This window comes from Hemicordylus capensis, chromosome 1, assembly GCF_027244095.1.
Source record: "Hemicordylus capensis ecotype Gifberg chromosome 1, rHemCap1.1.pri, whole genome shotgun sequence".
NCBI lineage: Eukaryota > Metazoa > Chordata > Lepidosauria > Squamata > Cordylidae > Hemicordylus > Hemicordylus capensis.
Window position 1 is genome coordinate 356,647,035 of NC_069657.1, and position 9,758 is coordinate 356,656,792.

At 44.8% G+C, this 9,758-nt stretch overlaps 1 non-coding gene across 1 annotated transcript; it reads left to right on the forward strand.

The window, feature by feature from the left end:
• Window positions 1-8,850: 8,850 nt before the first annotated feature.
• On the forward strand, window positions 8,851-8,933 carry TRNAL-UAA (transfer RNA leucine (anticodon UAA)). Its single transcript has one exon. It is a non-coding gene; the product is annotated as a tRNA-Leu (tRNA).
• The last annotated feature ends 825 nt before the right edge of the window (window positions 8,934-9,758 follow it).

Consider the following 9,758-nt stretch of genomic DNA (forward strand, 5'->3'; position numbering starts at 1 on the left):
TCACTCTTACCCCTGGACTTTGGGGCCAAAGTCCAGATCCTCCACACCCCCTGGCGGCCCCCAAGTCCTCTTTAGTCTGTCCAGGGTGGAGTGGCCACCGCTGGCCTGCACTGTGCTGTCCTTGTGCTGTGCAGTGGTTGTGACCTGGGCTGGGTGCTTTCGAGACCGAGGGGAACGTGGAGAAAGAAATATGTGCAATGGGAATAAGTTAATGGACTTGGGTGAATGGGGGCTCCAAAGGCCTTTAGGTGATAATGCTTAACTTGCAGTCGGGGGCCCTCTGGGCGGGGGGGGGGGCAGCTCCAAATAGCTTTAGGTCCAGGCTCTAAAATTACCTAAGTGCACCTCTGGTCACATATCAATGAAATCCAGTTCATAATTTGCCACTAGCAGAGAGCAGGTGCACTGAGAAAGATGCTTTACTTCCTTTATTGTTTGAGATTACTCATGCAAATATAACACATTTCAATGTCTCTCCACCCCACTTTAATCATCCAAGTAACTGTTAATTTTATTCTGAATATTGATGTAAACCGCCCTGAGCCATTTTTTGGAAGGGCGGTATATACATCAAATAAGTACATAAATATGGCAGTCAGATCCTTGGCATGAGCAAAATCCATCTACCAAGTTAATTTAGCTGGAAATAATAATAATAATAATAATAATATTTGATTTCTATACCGCCCTTCCAAAAATGGCTCAGGGCGGTTTACATAGAGAAATAATAAATAAATAAGATGGATCCCTGTCCCCAAAGGGCTCACAATCTAAAAGAAATGTAAGATAGACACCAGCAACAGTCACTGGAGGGGTACTGTGCTGGGGGTGGACAGGGCCAGTTACTCTCCCCCTGCTAAATAAAGAGAATCACCACGGTAAAAGGTGCCTCTTTGCCAAGTTAGCAGGGTGCATCTAACTGGATGCATCTTCACACCAGCCAAAGCAGCTTGGTGAGATACACAAATTGATAGGTGCATTTTCATCTGTTTCTTTACTAAACCTCAACTAAGAAACAAAACTCCTGCAAATTTCCTTATATGATATTCCAGAGTTACGCAGCATTAACCAACCCTTAATATTTAAAGTGACTGTTGGAAACAGTTAGGTTTTTATCATTTCCTGACTGCCTTGTCATTGTTACTTCAGAAAATTTTAAAAAGGAACAGCTTACACTCAGAATGAAAGTACACTGTAATGTCCACACAGGATGTGGAAGAAGTTAAAGTTAGTTATGGTATCTTGCTTTCTAAATAAATAAGAGGTTGCATGTTAATTGTCACAGTGCGTAATAGTCTTGAGTGTTTGGAAACAAAATTTGTTTAGAAACTGAAAGCTCAAGTTTAGTATCCGATCATTTGAAGCTTTGAGCCCCTCAAATTTATTTTGGTTTCATCTAGGTTGCTACTGAGAGAAAGATAAGTCCTAAAATATATTAACTGAATTTATGTAAAGCACCATGCATACAGATGGCACTATTTAAATTACAATAATTGTAATACTTTTACAAGAAAAGCATTAGCTATTAGAATTTTTACAAATGTTAACTATTTTAGTGTATTTTTTTTACTACCTAGTTCAAGGCAGTTCACAATGAAAACTATAATGTACAATAAGCACCCACCACACATAAAAGCAGCTTAAATCAGTTAAGTAAGCAAACCCCAATCAACCAATATCGGCATTATTAAATGTGACATAAGAGATCTGTGATCAGGATCTCCTTACTCCTTTTTATTGTTTTTAAGTTAATGGCAACTGCAAGGGGCACCTGAATTACTTGAATTAGGTTGGAGTTGGAGGAGGGCTTTTTAACCTCCTCTCTCTCTCTCTCTCTCTCACACCCATTTTCCTAACTAAAATCCCAATCCTAAGTTATTATTTATTATTATTATTTACATTTTTTATATCCTGCTCTTCCTCCAAGGAGCCCAGAGCTGTGTACTACATGCTTAAGTTTCAACTCACAACAACCCTGTGAAGAAGGTTAGGCTGAGAGAGAAGTGACTGGCCCAGAGTCACCCAGCAAGTATCATGGCTGAATGGGGATTTGAACTCTAGTCTCCCCAGTCCTAGACCAGCACTTTAACCACGATTGTTTCCCCTCACAGGGCAAATAGCACCTCAGTATACGCATGATGTGACATTATCTCAATTTTTAAAAAACATTTTAATTATTTTATAAAACTGTGTTAGGAACACAGGAAGCTGCCATATACTGAGTCAGACCATAGGTCCATCTAGCTCAGTATTGTCTACCCAGACTGGCAAGGACTGACTCTCTCTTGGCCCTATCTTGGAGATGCTGCCAGGGAGGGAACTTGGAAACTTCTGCTCCTCCCAGAGCGGCTCCATCCCCTGAGGGGAATATCTTATAGTGCTCACACATCAAGTCTCCCATTCATATGCAACCAAGGTGGACCCTGCTTAGCTAAGGGGACAAGTTATGTTTGCTGCCACAAGACCAGTTCCCCTCTCTAGACCAACTCTGTTCCCTGGCTTCTCTTGTAGCCCTTAAGAAGCCACTTGTGGAGTCCCTGCTGTCTGTACAGGCCGTGACCCCCTGAAGGGTGGCAGCAGGAGCAACCCCCTCTGGCTTCTCTCTGTGTGTGTCTTTTATGGTTTGTACTGCTGGTACTTTTAGTGTGGTTTCATGGTTTTATTGCTCTTGGTTTTAACCTGGTAGTCCACCTTGGGGTAAATGAATGGAAAGCAGTATATAAATGTAACTCAAAATCAGTACATAGTTGCACCATGGAGTGCCTGGAATGGTGTGTGGCAGCGGGGGCGGACACAACAGTATGAGAAATGACATGAATGGTGCTCAATAAACTTCTGCCATCTTTCTTTGGTGCTGCTAAGGAGATGATATCTGTGCCCAGTGGGATCATCCTGCATCTCCCACAAGAAGCCTGTTGTTCTTCCTCTGGTGTTGTGTATGTGTGTGTTTGTGTCCATGATGTGAGTGTGGGAAAGGGAGCAGGATCCAGTCACGTCCAACGGACTTGTTGACCTGCATTCCCCTGCTTCCTGGGGGTGCCTGCCATGATGGGAAAATGTGACCCAGGTTTGTTCTCCTCCTTTGGAGCAGAGGGTGCTGTTTGGAGGCTCCGGCTGTCTTTGGAAGGGCTGCCCAGATCCAAGCACAGTACGAGTGAGCTGTGGAGGGAAATGGGCCCACGATCCACACCCTGCTCCCCAAAGAGAGAGGCCAGCTGCAGCGCTGCCCAGGAATCAGTGTGTTGTTGCTCTGGCTAACCTTCAAGCAGGAGTTGAAAGATGTGCCCCCCCCATGTGTTGTTGGACCACAACTCCCATCATCCCCAGCCACCATGGCCAGCCTGTGACCAAGAGGCACAGAGAGTGGATGGGCAAGCCAAGGGGGCTCCCAGCCTTCAGCCCCCATGGCTTGCTCGGTCTTTCTCTCCTTGCTCCTGTTTGTTCACCAAATGGGACATGGTGGCTGAGGACGACGGGAGCCACTGTGCAACAACACATCTGGGAACCCAACTTGTTGGGGAACAACCACCTCTGCCAGGGTTTGAAGGCGAACCCACCATGATGGGTTGATTCCAGGCAGCTCTGCTGGCTGGGCCAAGAGGCACCTTTTCGGGTGAGTGGCAGCTGCTGCCTTCCACTTGGCAGGCAGAAGAGAGCAGTGGGCCTTATTCAGCACAGCACAGCGCCCTTGCCAGTGGTTGCTGCTGCCGCCTCCTCTCTTGTGCTGCTGGTTAGATTGCCCCTTCTTCGGGGCAGGGTCCCACAACCAGGCCCTCCCCAGTCTTGGTGTTGTTTTCTTACTCTGCTTTCCAACTTAAAGGTCCCATACTCTTTAGCCTTTCCTTTTCCTAAAAGGAAAGATGCTCCAACCGCTTGTGGTTCACCACATTTCTGTATCATTTAAAGCTTTAACATCTTTTTCTTTAGGTGCAGTGACCAGAACTGTACACAGTTAGCAGCACCTCAGATTTATTAAGAAGTTATTATACCTGTTATTTGCGACTGGGAGAGACAAATTAACAGCAGTCCTAAAATAAGTTAAAACAGTGTGTTCTGTGCCTGCTTCACTAGTGGTAGGAAAAAGTTTGGACACTGATATTCATTCTGCTTTCTCAGTGGACAGCTCTGACTAACAGTTCTGTAGAATGCAAAGACTGCATGCAAATATATATTTAAAAATATAAAGCTTCCCAAGCTAAATATTTGCGATTTGGCTTGAATCCAAAGGTGGCCTTCTGCTCATTAGTCTCTTCTGTTCACAAAATAATGGTTGCTGTCACACAAAGTGATCCCAAATCCAGAGGAGGCCGTGTGTGTGTGTGTAAGTTCTTATGCAAGACTTTGCACAAGCTTTTTTCAAAACTTTTAGATGGACCATTAGAGTTTATGTGCTGCAGCTTATATTTTCCCAATTCACTTTGTTTCCTGGTTCACAAAACATTACACCCCTTCGGTGGAAGGAGTCTTCCATTAGCGCTTGTAGAAAGAACAACACTAAAGGTTCTTCCAGGAGACATTAAGAAGCGCTGTTCCAAGCATGAGTTTACTCGACAGCCACACACTGCAAGAGGATTGCATTGTCCTTTCCAGCATGAATTCATACTCTGCTCATATGCACAGCACAGTCCTGTCATGTTTTTAGCAGCTCTACCTGTTGGCCGGTACTTCCTTTCCTTGAAGAACTGACTACAGTACTACTTTTCTAGTGAATGGTGGTTCCTCACAGAAAGCAAGAACTGGCCAGCAGGTGATGCTGCTAAAATTTATGCTGCTGTGTATATGGAGAGAGTGTGAATTTGCAGGGCTGTCCTTATGACAGGGCAAGCAGGGTGACTACCCTGGGCCCCACTCTTCTAACCCCATTGAGATTAACTGGAAGGGGGCCCTACACTGTTTGTCCCAGGCCCTGCACCCTGTCATGGCTTTCTAAGGCCAGTACTGTGAATTTGTGTAGGAAAGGGCAACAGAAGCCTCATTAAATGCTTACGTGTTGTCTGGAAGAACCCTGGGTCACTTTCTCCTTCTGCTCACTGGCTGATTTTCAGAGCAGCCAAATTGAGATGTAGAAGAGCTGGGTCCAGTACAGACAGGCTGCTTGGAGCTCAACCAGTGCAGTGTTGCCGAGCAGTAGATTGTGAGTGGGATGTGGGGAGAGAGTGATTTTCGTTAGCCTCCCATTTCCCGCTAAGTGCTCTTTGCCTTAAAAAAAAGATGTCCCTGAAGTCTTCACCACCCTCAGGGATGTATTTTTGAAAGCAAAGAACACTTAAGGGACAGTAGGGGGAAAAATCACTTCCTTCTTCCCTGTGCACATGCTCTGCTTCAGCAACACTCTGGTTGAGCTCCAAGCAGCCTCTCTATGCTGGATACAGCTTGCAACACCCTGATTTAGAGACTCTGGATATCAGCCACTGGTCTTTGGATCCAATTATCTTTCTATATGCCTATTTGCATTAGAAATACCTTTAAATGAAAACTTTATGTAAATTTTAAAATTTAGTCATTATTTTGGCCCCTCATAATGTAGGCTCCTAAGCTGTAGCTGACTTAGCTTGTGCCTAAGCATCTGGCACTGAGCAACATGCACACTCCTACAGGTCAGCAGCAGCAGAACACTTCAGATTCCCAGTGAGAATCCCTGCACCCCAAGCTGCTGCAGCTCCTATCCCTCTCCAAACTCAAGTCTGTCTCGGTCTCCATCTCACAAAACAAACACATTATCATGTGTCCCAAGCTGCTCCTTGTGGTCCTTAACACACACACCCTTGGATGAGGGCTGGCAGGATGAGTCACCTTTCAAATGCTGGTGGCTTTTCATACCTGGAGGAGATTTCTGCTGACCTCTCAGCCATTAACACTCCCATTCAGGGACATCACTCTCAGAATAACATTCTCTCTCTCTCATACTGCTTGACTATGGAGTAACTTTACAACTGACATAATAACAGTACACTCTGGAACTCTTAAAAGCATTGGGATTGACTTAATATCACTATATCATTATTGTTAGAGCAAACAGATTATGATAAAATTAACATGCTAGCAACTTTACGTTTTTTGTTTAAGACTATTTACTGTAGGAAACTAGATTGTTTGTGTCTTCCATTAGTTTGTGAGCTATATGTCTCTTAATTATTGTGGCACTTTAGGTCATTTCTAAACGGTTCTTCATTTCCTTAACAAAACCACAGTTCTGCAAAGAAATGCCTCACACCACATCACTTTACTTTTATTTTGCTCAAAAATGGAAAAAGCTAATACATAAGAAATCTCTCTTTTTTTAGCACATAGAGAATGAATGACAGGGTACAGTGAGCCCCATGTCCCTTAAGCTTCATTTGACTGACCTTGTTAAAGTGTAGGTGCATAACAGGGGCATAGCTAGGGGAGAGGGGACCTGTGTGTGCCCCTCTTTCCAGCGGTCCCTTGGAATGAGGGAGATAATGAAGAAAATAGGGGGGGTGGAGCTGAGGGGCCCTCGGGAGCTGGGGTGGGTGGGTTCTTTGACCCCATTCGCTCAATTATAGCGACACCCCTGCCATATAACCTCCCCCCCACATTTGCAATTCTCCCCCCAAGACTTCAGGCTGGCTCTGAGCCTGACCCCTGGGGCATAATACAATACTGAGTGCAGATTAGATAATGCTTAAATACACAACTTGAATCAATCTGTAGTAATCGCATTCAGGCTGGTTAATGGGCAATGAAATGGTCATTTCCAATATTTTTTAACTGACATAATGAGATTTTATTTACTTTTAAAACTCTATCACAAATATCTCAAACACAGTGGGCTAGTATCGCAGAAGCTTTTGAGATCCATTCCTGAGCTATGCCTTAACAACAACAGCAACAACAACAACGGTTATGTACAGCTACTGGTTACCTGCAAAATCACTAGCTTGACATCCTAACCAAGGATGCACACTTCAAGGGACTGAGGCGGCGGGCCAGCAGACCTCATGCTTCTCCCCTATCGCCCCTGCACACCCGTCCTGTTGTGCAAGAGCCATTCAAGCTCCAAGCACTCCCTGCAAGAACAGAAACAGCTGCTGACTCTCAGCAAAAGGTGTTTCCAGTCTTGCAGGACCCTTCTGGAGAATGGGGAGTGCATGGAGCCCTAATGGCTCTTGCACAACATGTGCAGAGGGAATGGGAGAGTTGTGCCAGGGCTCCCAGCATGCCCCTGCAGACCGACAGTTCCTCGAAGCCTGCGTTCATTAAGATGTCAGCTATTATCTGTAGGAATCTCGAATGATGACTCATTGGAGAAGTGAAATTGTGGCAAATACGTATCTCCTGCTATGGAAATGTCCAGTAACAGCAATGTTCTGGAATCAAATTATAAGTAATACAAATTGTTTAAAGCCCTGCATTTACGCCTACTCCTTTACGCATTATATTGGGACTTTCATGTCAGGTGTCTGACCTAAATTCTGGTCAAAAAGCATGGATTTCTTTAGCACTCTTAATGGCCAAGCGACTGGTCTTACAGCAATAGATCCAAGCGTCAAAAACTGGCATATGGACCTGGTAGCTTTGGCAGCCAATGAGGAGATTTACTTCTAGAGACATGACAAATCTGAACGCATCCGGAAAGGCTTTCTAGGTTTGTTAATGTAACACATGATTAGTTCTCCATGCCCATCTTTCCTTATATTGATAATCAATGACTAGTCTGTTTATATTTTTTCATTCATTTATCTTTTTGAGTCTTTCTCCCTTCTCTCGTTCCCTTTTTTCCTCTCAGAATTACTGAACCAAAAATGTTATTGGAGTTGGGTGGGTGTGCTGGGTTTAAATTAGGGAATATGTTGGTTGCATTGCTTGTTTACAAAGCTTATTGTAATATGCTAACAAAAATAATAACAAATAGTACAATTTATCTGAGGACTGTATCCAGGTTTTAGTCAAATGTAGTCTAACACCATTCAGTCCCCTGAGATCACAGAGCCAAGCCACTCACAGGGGTTTCGCCTGCAAAGTGGAAAATGTCCCCAGTTCTCTCACATGGCCTTCCTTATTCTGAGGCCCTCTGGGTTTGACTCTTGAAGTTCAAAATAATACCTGTGCAATGCTTTGGATGCTAGCCCGTACTGTATTTTCAATACTCATATTTTTGCAAATAATAATAACAATAATAAGTGTTGAGACTTGAAACTGTCCCTTCATTGAAAGGACAGTTTCAAGTGTTCCGCTAATTATGGCTGGAGATTAATCAGGCGTCAATGGGAGTACTTCACTTGGAGTTGTCTATTCCAAATGAAGCTATTTCTGGAGAGTCTCCCTGCCCCCATATTTTCTTCCAGTACTTTTTACAATATACATTCATTAAAAGCTCCAGGGTTATTTTAAATGCCAGGTCAGTCTTGGAGGGTTGGCAACCCTATATTCATTTGAAATGCAGAATCGGAACAAACAACCTTCCCCTCCGGCTCAGCTTTAGAAATGGCTCTTACAGCAGTAGTACGATTCGGTTCTCATACTGGGGCAGAGAAGACAGCGGCATCTAAAGACAAGCAGTTATATTCAACGCGCCCGGTAGGTTTTAATAGCACGCGCACTGAACATCGCCCGCTTGCGTCCTCCTTTTCTGTTGTTGCAATCCGGGTTCCACTAGATGTTTTGCTTTCTGCGCCCTCACGCGCTCCGAATAAAGAATGGTTAAAGACTGGCGAAGAGAGAGAGCTAAAAAGAAAGCTGCAGGGAGCTGCTTGATATTATATTTTACACGTACGTCCGGCTCAATCAGGGGGCCACCCGTCTCCCGGCTGAAGCCGAACAATGCGGAAGAGACCATCTAGTACTTTGTTCTATATAGGAGTGGCTGCAAGCAGGGCTTTTACCCGTACCAGGATGGCCGAGTGGTTAAGGCGTTGGACTTAAGATCCAATGGACGCATGTCCGCGTGGGTTCGAACCCCACTCCTGGTAGTTGGTTTTTTTACCACATTCTCCTTAAATTAAAGGCAGAAGCTTGTAAAAAGCGCGGAAACCGCCCAGTCAAGGTTCAGCCTCTGAAGGGCTCTCTGGGACTTAGAAGTACCCGGGAGGATTGAGCTACGGGCGGAGCGAGCCTGACTCCCTCGCCAATGGCTTCCGCGGCTGCACAATTCCAGCTGCAACGAAAACACTGGCAGGTTCACAACGTGTGCGGGCTGCCATACCATTAAAAGGGCCCGCTGTTTAATCATGTTGACTGTCGCCTTGCAGCCGCGTGAACGAGGCCGCTAACGTCACTTGCATAAACAAGAAGAAAGACGTGGCAACGGAGGGCGTGCAAAAAGTCGATATTTGTACATAGACCGGACACGTAGCACACAGAGATTGCAGTCCGAGACCTGCAAAATGCCCGGGGCGTGCTGAAAACAAGCGGCGGTGGAGAAAAGGGAACGTCTTCCGTTTGAATTGAGTTGTGTGTTTTTTTGGATGGGGGGCATTTGGAACGAGTTCGTTTGCAAAACTAACTACAACGAGCACACGAACAATACATTAGGCAATCATTTTTTCCTTTTATCATTTGGAATGTGTATGAAAGAAAATGCATAGGAATTGTTTGGTTTTCCGTGTAATAATGACGTGCCACAACAGGTGTGCTAAGACCCATACAACATGTATCCGCTTTGGGTCCCCATCTGCCTCTTCTTCTGCAATACAGAAATCAAGCGTTCAAGATGGGACATCGCAACCAACCTATAAGGAACACAACGGCGCTCTCAACAGGAACTGAAAAGCAAGAAGATCGTGTAAAACAAGCAG